This window comes from Quercus robur, chromosome 2 (assembly GCF_932294415.1).
Source record: "Quercus robur chromosome 2, dhQueRobu3.1, whole genome shotgun sequence".
Lineage (NCBI taxonomy): Eukaryota > Viridiplantae > Streptophyta > Magnoliopsida > Fagales > Fagaceae > Quercus > Quercus robur.
In genome coordinates, this window is record NC_065535.1 from 37,271,218 (window position 1) to 37,287,781 (window position 16,564).

The 16,564-nt window shown below is 31.5% G+C and overlaps 1 pseudogene; it reads right to left on the bottom strand.

Moving 5' to 3' along the window:
* Positions 1 to 609: 609 nt before the first annotated feature.
* Positions 610 to 5,426, bottom strand: LOC126713572 (putative laccase-9; annotated as a pseudogene).
* Positions 5,427 to 16,564: the final 11,138 nt, after the last annotated feature.

A 16,564-nucleotide genomic window follows, 5' to 3' on the forward strand; every position in this document is an offset into this window, starting at 1 on the left:
CAAGTCAAATGTCGGAAAAAATGATTTTCAAAATATTTTCAAGAACACACCTGAACATCTTAAAACAACCAGTTTTTTTGAAAATGATTTTAGCCAAAAATATTTTCCTACTAAAAACATTTTACGCCAAACAAACTAAAGCGAGTAAGAATGTGGCACTCATAATGGTCACTAGTTTCGTGTTACACATAAAATATCTATGGTTGGTCTCAATTCTAGCATGTGAAATGTTCTTACTAGCTACGGACACGATTGTTTTTGTGTCAAATATGATCATCTCTTAGTTCTGAGATGAAGTGGTTGCAGAATTTGATTAGCCTAATTAGTGTAAAATGAAGCACATTTCCAATTATGGCTAGTCCTTTTTCATGGTCTTCTTTTTCCCACATAACTTGCATGGTTATGTTTTGTGTAAGTGAGGATTTGACAATCTAATTTCCAAATGTGCTCCTGAAACTTCATTTTTCATTTTGTCCCATCACTGTTACTATCGTTACCTTTATTACTGTTTTCTTTTGGAATTGATTATTTGTCTTCATTTTTTTGCTAAACTGATTATGTCTTCATAATTGTTCATGGTAGAGCAGATTCAATAGTAGCGGGGTACAATTTAACCAAGAATTGAATATTTGTTTCAGTAAGACAGATTCAATAGTAGCGGGGTACAATTTTACACTAGCTATAGACCTAGCCTCTGGTAGTACAGAATACAGATATAAACTAATAAGTTACAATTCCCGTAATTTTATTCCAAGCTTCAATCTCCTTCAGTTCAAAAACATATGTAGGAGATGTTCAACTAATTAATGGTCTCTAATTTATTTTTTCACCCGAGTTGCCAAGCCTTTGGAGCCTAATTGCAGAACTCGAACATGGAGGCATGTAAGGAGGGGGTTCGCGGATACTCGTCTCACGGGTGCCACCATTTTTCACTATAAAGACAGTGTCCATACCCCAGCTTAGATGTCGATCCAAATGACAGTGCCATAGCCATACCCCTGCAAGAATTTATCCATTTATGAATCAAAGTTAGCATACAAAATAAAAGATAAGAAAATGCAAGCTTCTAGTGTGTAAAAGAAATCACAAATGGCTAACTCCACGGAATAAAAATTAGGTGACATACCAGGATTACTTGCTTTGAATCTAAGGGCAACCCATCCTTTCTTAGGCAGTGAAACTGTATTCATCTTAGGCGGATCAACCAAATTGTAGCCTTCTGGGTCAGTCACATTATCAAAGTTCCCATAACCTGAGCCAACCACATAGAAGGTGTATCCATGCAAGTGCATTGGATGATCTTCTGATGCATCAAAAACATTAGTACCCTGAAACACTATCTCCACCTCTTCATCGTAATCAAATATCTTCACCTTGGTCCCTTGAATTGTAGTCGTGGTATAATCGGGTACCTCATCTGCAGTGAAGTTGAAAAGAACCGGTGGATAGTCTGGAAAATCTGGGGTGTAAATCCCACTCATGTTCCTGTGTTAAAAGATTTTGGCATAATGTCATTTCAACTACATAAACATAGTGTTTACTGGGTTAACTAGTTAAGCTCACACAACAATTTAGCCAGAAGTTATTTTAGTTTGTAATTTGATAGTATATGTACAAGAAATTGCAATACCTGTAATAGGCAAGTAGAACATCAGTGGAAGGGTTAATCCAACTGACATTGTTTAAGCTTGAAGCAAGACCACTTTTAGTAGTTCCCTCATAGTCAAAGGTAACAGTGTTCATGGAAGCTGCTATGTACATTCTGGTAGTAATGTTTTTTGGGACATTAACCGGGTGGTCGCGGTTCGCTAAGCTCCTAAGACGACTCGTGAAGCTCATTGCAGGAGCGAAGTCTTCATAGGATGGAAGGGTGCTCGGAAATATTGGATCTGCTGAGTGAGTGTAGTTGCCTCTATATTCAAGAATTGCTGTGGCATTTGTTTGATCATAGTCTGTAACGTCGGACCTAGCACTATCATATTGTCTAGCAGCCACATAATAGCGACCAAGAGGCTGCTTTGCTGTGACCAACATATCCATTGTTTGTCCTGGAGCTATCATCACAAATCCAGTGATTACAGGTTTAACGTATGATCCGTCCAGTCCTACAACGGTGAGGTTATGTTGAGCAATTGCAAAATAGAGTTCTGCATTCATGGCTGCATTGACTAAACGAAGAAGATAGGTCTTGCCATAATCTACTTGCCAGCGGTAAGTACTTTCTGCATCACAAGAATATTGATTGTATTTTGGAATGAGTGGCAATAGTTACACAATGTTTGTACTGGACACATTACTTAAATTGTGTTTTTAGTTATAATTGTGAAATCATGAAATTGTGAATTTCACAATTATAATTGAAATTGTATTTTCAAATTTCAGTTGGAGTGTGTATATTAGTAGTGTATAACTTAGCGTGTGCAATAGTAATTAACGTTTAGGAGTTACATTCAATAGTTTGAGATTTTGTGCATCTTTCCTCATTCAGCGTGAGTGTGTCCACGTACCGTTAGAGCACACACAAAAATCTCCTGGTTGGCCATTGATAGTGTAAGAATCAGATCGAGGAGTATCAGCACCATTTTCGAGGTCTTCGGCAACTTCTTCATTTACGTCACCCACATACCAAGATCCTGCAAGTACAAGAGAAGAAATGCATGATATTAGACATTGTTCGAATGGGATTACATATTTATATCTTTATGCGTGCTAATACATCAAGGTTAGCAAACAATCCGAATACCTAAATGGCTAGGACAGAATGGAGAAAGATAAAAAATTTGACCATGTTGTCATTGCACCATAGTTAACAATCATATAAGGGGTTTTAAATATATTTATCTGTTTATAATACCATCATATAAGGTTAGATTAAATGGCGTTGAATAAGCGGTTTTATGGAGTTTCAAAAAGTACTAATAGTTTAAGCATATGAGAACAACAAACGTTTGCGTTTAGAAATTCTTAAGTTTGAAAAATTCTAGGAGCATTAAGAACGTTTAGATTATATTGAATACCTAACACGAGAATTTCTTCTCCATCAGGCTTAGGAAATGGAAAACCGGTCTCTTCATTTGGCAAAACGACAATAGCACCATGCACACCAGCTCGGGTCCAGTCACTATGAGCATGCCACCAAAGGGTTCCTTCCTCATCCGAAAATATAATTTCATAAGTGAAGTTTGATCCCGGTTCTATTGGACACTGTGTAATGTACTCTGGACCATCCGACCATGGGTTTCCTGGTTGATGCACTCCATGCCTGTAGAAAACATAATTTCTTTAGTTATTTTTATAATATCTTTCAATAATTTCATTTTTTGGTAATGAAATTCTTTAATTTTGGTTTACCACTATAGTGAAGACCACTAGAAAATTTTCTCTATTTTTTCATGTTTGTTTAGAAAATAAGAAGGGAAAATAAAATTAAGAGTCTTATAATTTAACTAACACTTCCTGATGTTTTAAAAAGAAATGTCTAAGTTTTTAATCCCTCATTTCCCAATTATTGAATTATAAAAAATAAAAAAATAAGAAAAGGAAAAAAATGATAAAAGAAAATAATTCAAAATGTTATTCATACATCGCCAAAATTTTAGTTCTAAAATAATTGGGATTCCGAGAGAAAGTTGGTAACATTTTTTTTGTTGTTGAATTATCTATACTCTTTGTAATATAAATTTTTACTATTTCATTTTCGTCTTTTATACAACATAAACCAATAGAGTGGTAGGCTTATTTATTTTGCTATTTGTCAGTTTGGCATTGTTTTATTTATTTCTATAGTAAAAGAGAACAACCATATATAGAAGACAAATTTTGGAGCAACATTATAGTTATAGACCTAAATTTTAATACATACTCTTGAATGAGGATGAAAGGCCATTTTTTTTAAGAATCTAATAACTTAGTAGTATAACATGTTTTCCTTTATTAAGAGAATTATAGTTCAAATCCCTCATTTATTGAATAACTATCAAATTACCACAAAAATAAAACAAAGTTTTTTCCTTATGAATTACAATGGTGGTGATAAATAGAGGAAACAAAATAAAATAATATTCCATTATTCCTTTTGGTCATAACATAAATAAATAAATAAATATGTACTAATTATTTACAAAAAAGGGTTGGTGTGTGGTACTATTTATTTACTAACCGTTCGTATGTTTGTAGGCTAAAGATCCTTTGTGGCTGTTGCCACTTGGCACTCCATTGACTATTGACTGTTGACCAACGAGTATAGTATATGGAATTACAGCTGATGTATATAACTATATATTCAGGTAGACCTAAGGGTCAATGATAAGACTTTCTAAATTGGGAATAAGACAATAAGACATGCATAAACGGAATCTTTTTCTTTTTCAATACCATAACCATGTAGGAGTACTTATATTGATTAATACTAATATAGGAAAACATCTATGCTAAATTTTTGTACAGATAGATCACTTTGAATGACTGAGATTAAAAATTGAAAATAACAACTTTTAATAAATAAAAAAAATGTTAGAATGGTACAAATATTTTGCGGTACAAATATTAAAGTAGTATAAATGTTTTTAATCTCAATCATTAAATAAAAAAATAAAAAAAGAAAAGGTATTAAAAAAAATGTTAAAGTGGTACAAATATTTTGTAAGTGAGGGAGAGAGAGAGAGAGAGTCTTTACCAATGAATAGTAACACCATAGTCTCCTTGATTATGTACATTTACATACACAGTATCCCCTTTTGTTACACGGATCACAGGGCCCGGAAGACTTTCATTTACAACCAACAGGCTCTTACTGCTACACAGCCTTGTAAAGTTGGTCTCCGTCAACTACACAATTTGAACAAATAAAATTTTATTTAAATATTAAAAGCGGAAGAGTGTATCACATTTTTACATGAGAGAATGGAATATAAATGCATTTATTATACTTTCATGGTATTCAATATGAGCACAATTAATTACACCTATGGTGTATGTGCTCTATGTCGTTTGAAACTGTGGATTCAAAACATAATTTCAATTAAATTATGAAATCATGTTTTCAAGTCACGTTTTCACAATTTTAAATTTATAATTAAAATTGTGTTTTGGAGTAGTGTGTGTACTTCACAGTGTGCAACAACCATTTCTCATTCTATATTACCAATGTCCGGAAACAACAACCAAAAACCAAAAACCAAAAACCGAGAGAGAGGTACTCACAATAAAGTCATGGTAATGGACTTTAGCTTGAGCCAAGCCAAGGAAAAATATCCCGTAGAGAAGCAGAAGCTTGACGAACCCTGAAGGCAAACACATAATCTCAGTTCTGGAGCGCCACCCCTATACTGTTTAAGGACCAGTTGTTCTAATTTCTGCAATGGCTATTGGCTATGTTGTCTTTGAGAGCTAGTTATTTATGAAGGTTGAACTTATGTGTACTTATTATTTTTACTTGGATGGTTAGGTTGAATACGTCTTGTCTTAGTTATGTTGAATTCTTGTTACGATGGTTTTAAGTACAGCTTGAAATTTGAACTCTGGTTGTAGGTTAGGTGGGGGTGTCTTCTTTTCTCTGTTACTAGCTACCTGCTGATGAGAGATAACAAAAGGGCAAAATATTACTTTATATTTATTCGAGTATATTTTGTGTATGTAACATTTTTAATTTGCACTTTTTATTTTTATTATTTACTGATGTATACATCTAAAACGTGAAATGAGTGATATTTACACACCATATACACTAACGAGTGTGAGAAAATAATGTCATATATAACAAAAGACTTATATGTACTTTGTGCTTAGTAGTCCGTTTGCCTTTCCATTCTTCTTTTTAATTTCTTATTTAGCTCTAATTTCGTGTGTATAATTTTTAAAATTATTCTCACTATTTTTAAGTACGACATAACTTTATTTAACTTAATTTTGACAAATAAGTAACAAATAATCCAAAAAAAAAACAAAAAAAACATTGAAACCTCGATAATTTATAGAGTTTTATCAACAACATCACTTCCACTGCCAGTCATTTACCATTGGTCACTATATGGATAAGCAGCCTATTTCACCTAAAAAAATCCAGGCTCCCCCGTTTTTGGTCATCTTCTTAAAACCAAGGTAGTTGATACGGTACTGATACCGGCCGGTATGTATCGAAACACCAACGTTTCGTACCGGCCATGTATCGGCTAATTCTGGACATTACTGGCTGGTATAAAAAAAAAAAGCTTTTTATTTTTTATTTTTTTACTTATTTTTAGTTTTGTAATTTTTGAATTTTTGTAAGGACAGAATGATAACTTATTTGCATTAACTTATTAGTATTATTTGTTTTCTTAGTATGCAATGAACAATTAAGTTTTCTATTATTTATATTGTGTTTTTTTTTTTTTTTTTTTTTTTTTTTTTTTTTTTTTTTAAATTGATGCTAAAGTCTAAAACCATGAATAATTTGTTGTAAATTGAGGTAATGTTTTATGGTAAACTTTTATATTTATTAATACACACACACACACACACTCACACACACACACATATATATATATATATATACATTTATAAATATAAAAAATAACGGTAAACCCGAAACGGTACATCGGTATTGACTGGTACCGAAATATATCGTTCCACTGGTCAAACCAGTACAGCCTCCGGTATAAGATTGACTCCCTTGCTTAAAACACATTATGCTTTTAGGTCGTCGAATGCTTGTCGACACTTAGCCGTCCATTCGAAGGACTTCTTCAACGTGTGAAAGAAAGACAAGTATTTGTCCATTACTCTTGAGACGAACCTGCTCAGTGCCACTACATTACCGTTAAGGCTTTGCACTTCTTTTATGTTCCTAGGTGGTGCCATCTCTATTATGTCCCTGATCTTGTCTGGGTTAACTTCAATTCTCCTCTAAGACACCATGAACCTTAGGAATTTTCTAGCCATTACTCCAAATGTGCATTTGTTTGGATTGAGCTTCAAGTTATAAGAGCGGAGGGTATCGAAGGTCTCCTTGAGGTCGTCTAAATGGTCATCTTCCCGTCAACTTTTCACTAACATGTCGTCCACGTAGACTTGGACATTGTTCCCAATCTGATGTGCAAACACTATCTATAGAGTGAAGCAACCAAAAACTAAAAACTTATGATTGAAATTTTAAATTTATTTACTGGTGGGAGATTAATAAATTCTTTTAGCATTTGTGTGTGGGAGATTAATGAGTTCGACATTCTAAAACTGAGAGAAATAAACAGTCTTTGTCACATTGCCCTTAATTAAGAACCAAGACTAGCATTGTAACCATCACACCACTTGAAATCCTTATGTTTAACTATGATCTATTATTATTTTTATTTTATACTTACATTATTTACAATTTCTCAACTTATTGTATCACATCTCTATCAATTTATTAAATATTACTAAATTTATTTTCTTTGCTAAATTTACTTGTGATTTAAGAATAATTCATTTGCACGAGAATTTACTAAAATAATTAAAAGTGATTTTTTTTTATTTAATCAAAATGATTTCTACTTGAAGGATAATTATTCAAGTTTATTTTCATGCTTATTTATGTATATTATTTTCTATTAACCTTATAATATCATGAAATTTTATTTGAAAGTCTATTTCAATTTTTAGATATTCTAAGTCAATTTTGCTAATATTTACAAATTTAATATACTTTTATTTGTATTTTAATTAATTATGATATTATCACGGTTTGACATTGATTCGACTTTAAAAATCTTGAACCTCTCAATTTTAGGTTCTTTGAATTGTCTAGATTTAAAAACTATGATCATAGGGTTTGAAAGACTTTCATTTACAACCAATAAGCTCTTGGTGCTACTCAACCTTGTAGAGTTGGTCTCCTTCAGGTACACGATTTGAACTAATAAAGTTTTTAATCAAATAGAGTAGACATTGCATTTTGTACCTTTTACGACTTGGGCCCCCATTCCCCAATGATGTTGAAATTCTAAGGCCCAAGGTTGGTTTAGGGCTCAATCAAATTCTAAATTGACTTGGGAAATGTTAAAATGAAAAATATAATTTTTTATGAGCAAATAAATCTGTTTTTGGAAAATAAAGGCCAAGGAAACCCTCGGCCTACGTACACATACACACATATGCGTACGCATGTTTGATGCATGCGTACACAGGCACGGACCTACATACGCAGCTAGGGTTCCCGAGAGCTATGAAAGGCAAGTTTTTTGCATTAAAGCTGAGGTTTGGAATGAATCCTACATCGTCTGTGAGCCGTTTCAAACCCCAAATTTTTAACTATATAAAACCTTACATGGTATATTTCAAAGGACAGAGAAAATCCAAAAGGAAAACACAAGATTCACTGGAAATAGTGAATCAAAGAGGGAGTTTTTCACAAAACATTCTCAAGTCAATTTTCTTTTGATTGAGGCCTTTATTGGTTTTGATCTTCAAATTTTAAAGTTTACTAATCAATTTTGTTTGGTTGTGAATACATTTGACTGAGGAGAACGATCAAAATCAAACCAAAGAGTTTTTGTTTTTGAGATACAAGTTATAAACCTTTTTTTTTTCTTGCTATTTATTTGTTTTAATCTTTCTATTTCCTTTGTTTTTCTTGATTATTCAAGTTATAATATGCTTAGCTAGTTTAGTTTTTCCTTGCTTTATCATTTCTTGCATGCTAGATTGTTAGTTTAATTTTCTGCTTTGTTTTGTGTTCTTTTTTTAGTTTTTCCTAGGTTAGGGTTTTCCAGGGCGTGTCTGTGAGTGCATGCTTCCTGCATGCATACGTAGGCTTGAAGTATGCATATGCATACAACTGGCCTGCGTATGTAGGCCTATGTATGCACGCATACTCATGCCTAGAAACCCTAATATGAGTTTTCTACTTCTGTTTCTTTGTTTCTTTTATGTCATATGCCTCTGTTTTGTCATGTTTTTATGTTCTTGAGCTGCTGTTTCTCAGTTTATTTGTTTGTTTGTTCTTAACATGATTAGATTAGGGTTTTCTCTTATGTTTTCTTTGTTTTACCATGAACATGCACATGATATGTCCATTCATTAATGCATAAGTGTTGTGATGCTGTAAGGTAAGTCATGCATTCACATGAACATGCATTTGTTTGTTATAGGAGCTTTATCTTCTTTTGATGGATATGTATATGCAAGGTTACATGCCATGATTTGAATAGGATAATATGTTTAATTGCTGCCATGTTTGGTTTCTGCCATGATTTGTTTGTTTCCTTGGATGTAATGAGATAGGAACTTGCTAGGGTTTATGATGATATGATGCCATGATAGATGTATGTTAGGGTTTTGGGATGACGGATGCCATGTTGTATGCTTAGATGTATGATAGTGTGTGTGTGACTATAGAATGCAATGTTGAATGTGCCTTTAATAGGATTAAGACGTAAGACACAATAACTAGAAGCCGACCCACGGGTTAGGGGTTTTAGGTGGCTAACACCTTCCCAAAACCGTACCTAAACTCTAAACCCATACTCTGGTAGTAAGACTTAATCCTTCCACGTAGGGGTGCTATTAAATGGTTCCTAGATCTAATCTAGATGGTGACTCCAATCCTTTCTCCGTCTCGATCTACTCGGCTGAGGCGTACTTCCCATTTCCTAGGGAGGAAGCTGTTGCGCTCACAAATAGTAAAAAAGGTGGAATAGTGCACTCTAGTAACAAACTAGTATTTGTTCATGTAAAAAAAAAAAAAAAATTGAGAGAGAGAGAGAGAGAGAAGGATACTTACAACAAAATCATAGTAATGGATGTCAGCTTGAGTCAAGCCAAGGAACAATATTCCCTAGAGAAACAAAAGCGCAAAAAAAACCAAAAAGCATGGCCACAATCTCAGTTTTATATATATATATATATATATATATTTTTTTTTTCCTTGAAGGCTACAGCGAGTTATATACGAGGGTTTAAGCTTATGGTTCTAGAGTTGGACTTTTTCTAGTTAGAGACCTCGCATTAGTGCTTGTATAATAGAAAAATGACTACATTTTAGCTAGTTAAACTCAAAATTCACTCACATCAAGTTGTGTAAAAATACATGTTTGCTATAATAATCGTGTAAATTTATATTGATACTATTCATTTTGTATTTAGTTTTTTATTACTTCTTTATGTATCTCAATGATAAATAAAGAGAGTAAATGATGATTATTGTGTGCGAAGAAAAAAAAATATGAAAAAATTTATTTATTTTAATGAAATGTAGTGTAAAATAGCTAATCTGACCTGAGGTGTTTTGAAAATTGAATATGTAAATTGATATATTTGAATTCGTGTTGAGAGTTTTTACTAATGGGCTTGAAATATGAATCCTGGTTGAATGTTTGGTGAGCACGAGAGAGGCCTCTTTATTTATTTACCGCATCATTGGTGAAAGATAAATAAAGTAAATAAATAACCAAATAAATAAATAAACTTGTAGTACACAAGATAAATACTATATTCTTTTAAAGGCTAAACTCACTCGACACAATTAATGGAGCTTGCGCCTTAGAGCATTCTCATAAGGTGTGCCAAATGTTAAATATTTAATATTTGGCATACCAAACACCAAAAAACAAGATTCATGAGATGTTTCATATGCTAAAAGTTTTGGCATTTTTAGCAAACTTGCTGTAGTACAATTGTATTGATAGAATTGTGCTGTATCATGTTGTATAATTAAATAATAATTTTTTAATTATCTATTAAATAACAATTGTACTGTAGCACAAGGTGTTTCAAATTAAATAACAATTTGTACTAGTAGAATTGTACTGTAAAATTGCTAAGGTACAATTTTTTACTGCGGTACAATAGCTGGGTTTTTTTAATTATTATTTTAATGTAGTGTGATGTTAAAATAGAATATTTGATATATAGCGTATTGTAAAATGATGTGCTAAAATTGATAAAGTAGATTTTGATGTGGTAAAATGACATTTGGCATAGCACACCTGATAGGAATGCTTACAAATCTTATTGTTTAAAATTTAAACTAATTAACTCAAACTTCGCGCATATTATATATACACACGTTCTTTGATATGTTTTTTTAATATGTTTTTTTTATATGCTATAGACTGTAATTGAGTAAAATATCACAAAAAAAAAATTCAATATCCAAGCAATGGTGGTATCAGTGGTGAGTTTAGATCATAATCAATAAAAACTTACAAATTTAATCATTGTAAAAATTTTTGTGTCAGTAGTGTTACTCTTTTTTATTAAAACATGAAGAGAAAAGAGTAAGGCCCCTTTTTTTTTCGATAGCGGTACTCTTTTGTTATCTCTTTATTTCCATAATTTATCTTCCCCCCTTCCCCCTTCCCTTTAACTCTTCACACACATTTACACCTCTGTATCTATTATCACATGATTCACATTACATCATTTTGAACAAAACTTATCATCTTCTTCTCTACGCAAGTTTATTGTTTTACACCTCTATACCTATTATCTTTTGGGTTGATGTGATACATCAATCCACTTTCCTTATTTTGTTAAAATTTATTAAATAATTTAATCAGTTTTTTTAAACAATAAATTCCTTATTAGTTTTAACTTTTCCCATTTGTATTGGTAAGTTTTTTTTTTTAATAGAACTAGTCTATTTTTTTTTTTGTGTGTAAATTATTTAATTTGTATATTTTGGGTAACAACACCTATTATAGTTGCATATGCTTAAATTTTTTTTTAAATTAAAAATTAATAATCATATTTATGATTAACTATGTCACAAGAAAAATAAGGGGATTAACCATATTATCAATTGAAAATAAAATTTTAGCGGAACTTGGATACAAAAACTTTATTATTAATTTTGCATCTTAAAAAAAAAAAGTAGGTTTTAAATATAAAATTGAAAATGTTATTTAATTAATATTTAAATATAATAAAAGAAACAGCTTATATTTTTCACCATAGACCTCAATTAGTTGAGCTAGCCTTGGAGATTTTATTAACCCAAAGAAACCAAGAATAAGAAGAAATGAGCCCTTACTGAACCCCCATTTGGACCCAAATAGACAAGTCAGAGATGGAAATAGCATCTAGTATTTTAGGATGAGAACGGCTTGTATCTGGTGGCTAGAAAATTGAAACCTTGTGGGCAGAAAATTAGGCATTGTTTGGTAATGTTATTTGAAGACAGTTGTGAAGGATTTGAATCCTCAAACATTTTTTTTTGAAGGGATTTGAATCCTCAAACATGTGGGTCCCACTTTTAAATGATGCATTTGGTAAGAGAACTTTGAATAGAGTATTTAGAATACCGCTTTCAATTCAGAGGGTTTCAATTTAGAGGATTAAAAATATGTGGTATTTTAGAATTCTAAAAATAGTTTTCAATTAAAAACGTGGATTTCACGTCGTGTCACAAAAAGTAATATTCTTTTTTTCTTAAAAACTCATACTCATAGTGAATACTCTTCCCAGTTTTTGAAAAATATTCTAGAAATATGATACTAAACACACATTTGTGCATCATGACTTCCTTAAAAATAATATTTCAATGCACTTTTTTGAAAAATATTTTCACAATGTTTTGAAAATAAAAATACAAATATCCTTGGCAAACAAAAGACACATTCCAAAAAAAAAAAAAAAAATATATATATATATATATATATTGCAAAATTCTTTTATACTAGACATAGCTGCAACAATTATCCAAGTAAAAGAGATTGAGGTGTCTTTGACAGGATCCAAAAACCTCTTTGCATACCTTCAAGGATGATATTATAAATTTTTTTTTTTTTTTTTTGAGAATCAATATTAGAAAATTTTAATTGAGCGGAAGAAGAGACAATTAATGGGGAGAAAATATTTTGTTTCCTCCCCATCTTTTGAAAAACTCAAACTTGGACCAGGCATGAATTAAGGCTACTACTTACTTTTTTAATGCATGACATAGCTTACACAACACAAGAGATACTGTTTTATTGAAGCATCAAAATTCAACTTTATGATGCAATTTGTTGCTTGCTTGACTCAGAGAATTAATGCCTGCAAAAAGGGGTCAACTAGAGGACGTGTCGGCCGCTACGTACTGCTCCGATTCTTATATCAAAATTTGTGTCTTTATTCAAGGCAATTGAAAAGGAATTTGAGTCTAGTTTGTGATAAATTATTAGGTACATATAGGGAAGGATTGTTGATGTGATCTTTCCTGACCATTGAGATGATGCTATATGCAAATTTATGAGTGAGTTTTTTAATCAGTATAATAAATAAAAAATAAAAATTTATCACGTCAGCAATCCTCTTAATGGGCTTAATAATTTCTCCAAATTGGTTCCTTGAGTATCTTTTCTATAAGGTTATTTTATGTGGTTACTGATGGAGAGCCATTAACGGCGCCGATCTCAATGTTCATGTCTTTAATTATTGGCTTCTATATAGGCAGAGATCATGGTTACTATCAGGCGTAAAATAGGGCATTTGATGAACTAAATATCAGTGAGGTTTAGCCGAGTAGCTAGGCGGCCTAATTCTTTTGAGTAGCTGACAATGATATGGCTCTTTTGTAAGAGATTGCGTCCTTTCATGTTGGGCAAACCATGTGAATGAGTGAAATCGTGTGTTGGTGTCTTTCAAAAAGTGGAGGTTTTTATACTGGATGCATATATAGACATGTTATGTGCATGTACACTAATTTTTTTTCGATTGGGAATAGTTATTGGACAGACATGAGTGTGTGTATCAGTGTATCAGAGGGAGATAATTTTTTTTCAGCTTCAGAGACGAGAGAGAAAATGTTGGGGGTTTTTTTTGTTGTTGTAGAGACTGAGGAGAGCTTCAGACTTGAGAGAGAATAAAAATGCTTAAAGAATGAATTTACATATTACTGTAGCATGTTGTATAATTTGGATGCAATTAATGCGTGACCAGGTTTATGTAGTGGTATTTTGTGCATTTCATGCGAATAGTATTATTTATAATGCATTTTTGTGGGTTTTGCATAACTCAGTGGGTAACAAGTGATTTCTTTGACTTGTTTCTCAATTTTCTAATTTTCAAGATTGTGAGCAGTTCCTTCTTCTTCTTCTTCAGCTCCTTTGCTCTCCTGTGTGACTTTTAATGATCCATATTAGGCATCTGCCTAGACTGCCTTCTTCTTCTTCATTTTTTTCTCACTAGATTCTACGGGTTTTCTGCTCGGCTTCCATTTCGTCCAGTTTGTGACTTTTCATTGACGATTGTGATTTCACCCGTTGATTTGGGAGTTTTTGTTCATTGAGGTTAATTTCATATTTCTAAAGGTTTGTTCAACTCAGATCATCTTAGTTTTCCGTTAGGTCACAATAGGATCAAAACTAACAGGGATGGTTAGAAAGACAAAAAGAGAAAGAAAGAAAGAAAGAATGATTGAAAATAAAAATAAAAATAAAAAACGAATTTTTTTAAAGTTCTAAGATAAAAACAAAACCTCTAGTAAAGTTCAGGAACAAAAACAATATTTTTAAGAAAAAAACCTTACTGAGTTTGTTTAGTTAATGGAACAACCTCCTCTTCCTCCTTCTTCTTCTTTTTTAAATTTATTTTATTTTATTATTACTTATCAGAAAAATGTATGTCTCATTATAATTATATTAAAAAAAAAAAAACTCTATAGTGTGTGGAGCTTCTTAAACGGATCCAATTCAAGGTAATGTAATTTGCTATATATATATATATATATCTTGTTGGGAGGACCAACCGACCAAATCCCATTCCAAACTTCTTGTAGTTAGGTTGAGCCACAACCCACAAACTCATCACGTGGGTTTCTTTTTCATTTTCAAAGAATCACAACTAAAATTCCAAGTTAAAGAAACTCATACTGCTATGAGCACCTGCTCACGCTGCACGTGATTATTAAACTTAATAGTTATGGGTGATACCCACCACGGTTTTTTTTTTTTTTTAGGCCTGGCTTCACCCATTTCGATAAACCCTAAAAAATTTGGTGTATGTCAGTGTCACTATTTAATTTGCACTGAGCAGGGTATTCTTTAATAAAAAGCAGAAATAATAGTTTGTTGTGAGCCCATGGAAATTGGAACTATCTTAGTATCCATTTGGATTCAGCTGAAAGTAACGTATACGTTTTGTCTTTAAATTTTTTTTTTTTCTGCACGTGAACAGTAAAATTACATGCAGAGAAAAAAATACTGTTCATGTACTATTTACATACTGTTCATGCACTGTTCATGGGTCCTACAACAATATTCACACATTTAAAAATTATTTTGCTACAGTATTTTCAGTTTTCAGTTTCAGTTTCAGTAATAATAAGTTCAATCCAAACATGAAGTTTAATTTATTACTATGCCCAAGTTTTTTTTTTTTTTTTTTTAGCTGAATGATTATATATACGAGAAATGATATGTCTACAATATTTTTACAACAAATCTTAAGTGGCAGGTTGTTACTGGTTGTTATTGTTAAGGCAAAAAAGTAATCTTAGTGTTAGTTTCAAATTTGAACCAATAACAACTAACCACCTGTGATTTGTTGTAAAAATGTTGTAGATGCAGCATCTCTCTCTCTCTCTCTATATATATATATATATATATAACCGAAATTTTTGACTTTTTATTGACATTTCTAGAACTTGCTACATCATTATCATTGTTTTAAAACAAAATTATTTAACTTTTTTTAATTAACGGTATCAACTTCAACCCGAGGAGGACTAATCTTTGACATCAACAGCCAAAGTCCAAACTAAATAAGAAGTGAAACTCTATCTCAAGTCCAACTTAAACTCAAACTTAAATGTTGATAATTTATCTCCAAATTTGTGAGATTAATCATGAACACTATAAAAGTAGTGCAAACCCCAATATATTTTTTTTAAAGCCGAGTTGAGGTATGAGCTATTCTTATGTTATTTTCTTCTCTTCTACTTTGTTAAAAAAAATTATTTTATGGTCTTTCATGTATTTTTTAAAAAGTGATTTTCGTACATGAACTTATTACTTTATGGGTTCGTGTACTTTTTCATTTTTCTTATATTTCTCTTTTGAATGGTCATATATTTTTTGAATTGTTTCAATAACTTATTCTTTAATTATATATCTTTTTTGGCATTTTGAAAGTTTTAACATTTGAATTTGTGTTAGTTTTTGCAATATTTGAACATGTTTAATAGATTTCAATGACTATACCATGTAATTATTCTTTTGAACGTAATCAATTTTTCTTTTATATTTCTCTATTGTGTAATCATATACATTTTGTTTTATTTCAAAAATTTATAGGAAGTAAATCTTATAATTCTTTAATATCTTTTGGCCTTTCAAAAGTTTTAAATTTGAATTATTCTTTTGATGGTAACACATCTTTCTCTTATATTTCTCTGTTGTGTAGTCTCACACACACACACACACACACATATATATATATATATATATTAGCTATAATTTGTAGGCTTTGAATCTTTTAATTCCTTTCAATAGTTATAGCCATGAATTATTCTTATGAATATAACTCATCTTTCTCTTATATTTTTCTATTATTTAGTCATATATATTTTTTTGTTTCAATAATTTCTAAGCAGTAAATCATCTGATTCTTTAATATTTTTGGTCTT